Genomic DNA, 2223 nt, shown 5'->3' on the forward strand with positions numbered 1-2223 from the left:
CCCACTGGCTGAAGAACCCTCAGACCACTCCTGAATTCAGACCCGTTACAATATAACCTCTGATTCTAGACATCCCAGTTGGGGGAATGTCATCCTGCACCAACCTGTCAAGCCCTGTAAGAATTAGTTTGAAGAGATCACCTCCCATTATTCTTTACTCAAGATAGCACAGGGCCAGTCTGTCTAATGTCTCCTCACAAGGCAAAGCAGTCATTCCAGGAATCAATCTTGTAAAGCCTTCATTCCATTTCCTCTAACCCAAGTATATTTTTGCTTCAACCTGTTCACAATATTCCTGCTCTCAATGGGGACCTACATGTTTCAGGAAGATGGCTTTACTCTTGCATTCAATGTGATTCTCGTAAAGGCCAATTTAACATTTCCCTTCCCGATTGCTTACTGTACCTGCAGATTAACTTTCAGTGATCCAGCTACAAGCAAACCCAGATTCTTCTGAACAACAACATCTTTCAGTCTCTTGCAATCTAAAATATACTCGTTGTTTTACCACAGTGAGTAATCTCAGATAATATTCCATCCACCATATCCTTACCCATTCACTTAACTGGTCTAAATCCCCATGAAGTCTCCCTGCATCCTCCTTGCAACCTATATCGTTGTCCAGTGATAGGTTTCCTCAACAAATTCATCTTTCATCTGGGCACCTGGCAGTCTAATGGACTCAGTTTTGAACTGTACAACTTCACATCATTTGCTTTCTCTGAATGTATCAAAACTGGCCAGTTCTGCCGGACCCATTGCCTCTGTAATATTGGCTGCTTTTCTTTTTACATTTGTATTTCCAACAGCTCAGCACTTTGCAGCTTTTACATTTTTTGTGTTTTCTCTCTGACTGCCCTTATTAACCTATCAACAGCATACTCCCATGGGAATACTTCCCCCTGTCCATCCCTCTCCATTCTCTCTGTGTACTTGTTTTCTCTTTTTGCAGTTCTGATGAAGTTGCTTTAATTTGAAATGTTAACCCTGTACTTCTTTCCAGGGATCCTGCTGAACGTTTCTTTTTAAAACATATTATTTTTAAATTGCAGAGAGTGGGGGTTGGGACAAAGGAAATATTTCTGATTGGGGGGTCAGGGGTGCCATGGTAATGAGCCGTTGTTGAAGTTCCCTTATAGCATTTGGAGGGAGTGTACATCCAATCTGCAATTGGTTCCTCCTTTGCAGAGGAGACCACACTGTGAGCACTGAATGCAATCCATCAGATTGGAAGAAGTGCAAGTGAATTGCTGCCTTACTTACAGGACTGTTTGGGTCCTTAGTTAATACGAATGGATGAGGTACAAGACCAGATGTTGCATCCCCTGCAGAGGGATGGAAGAAGTGCCATGAGATGGGAGTGGATGGAGCAGTTGTAACAACAGACCGGGGAATTCTGAAGGGAATGATCCCAGCAGGAGAACAGGAAAAATTAATCTAGGTCTAGGGAGTCATGGTTTAAAAATTGGACCTAGGTTTTTCAGGGGTGAAGGTAGAGAATACTTCTGTGTGCAAAATGTGGTAGAAGGGTGAAACATTAATATTAGATCTGAGAGAGGAGAATAGAAGGAATTATGCAGCTAATCAGTCAGTGTATCATTAGATACTGGAACAAGTTCAAGAGGCTTTATGACTTCCTGCTTTCATGTTCCTGTTTTACAATAGTTCATGTTTTCTGAGGAATTTCACAGAGATTCTGTAAAGCGAGGTTTATTGGTACCGGATGCAGAGCAATTGATCAAGGAATTGTAAAACTTTTTGTATCTTGAGATTCCCCCTCCCTGCTGCCCCTCCAACCCCCTCCCCTCCCACCCCCTGACCCCCTCCCCTCCTCCCATCCCCCTGCTGCCCCTCCAACCCCCTCCCCTCTCACCCCCTGACCCCCTCCCCTTCTCCCATCCCCCTGCTGCCCCTCCAACCCCCTCCCCTCCTCCCACCCCCTGACCCCCTCCCCTCCCCATCCCCCTGCTGCCCCTCCAACCCCCTCCCCTCCTCCCACCCCCTGACCCCCTCCCCTCCTCCCATCCCCCTGGTGCCCCTCCCTCCCCTGACCCTCTCCCCCTCCCTGATGCCCCCTCCCCCCCCCGCTGCCCCCTCATTGACCACAGTTGCCACCACAGCCCACGGAACAGGAGGGGGAGCAGTCCTGCCCCACCCTGAGGGGCCCTCAGCAGAAACGGGCCGAGCTGCCCCGGAACTGTAGTTTGTGCGCATGCGGGCGGT

Source organism: Pristis pectinata, chromosome 7 (genome assembly GCF_009764475.1).
Source record: "Pristis pectinata isolate sPriPec2 chromosome 7, sPriPec2.1.pri, whole genome shotgun sequence".
Lineage (NCBI taxonomy): Eukaryota > Metazoa > Chordata > Chondrichthyes > Rhinopristiformes > Pristidae > Pristis > Pristis pectinata.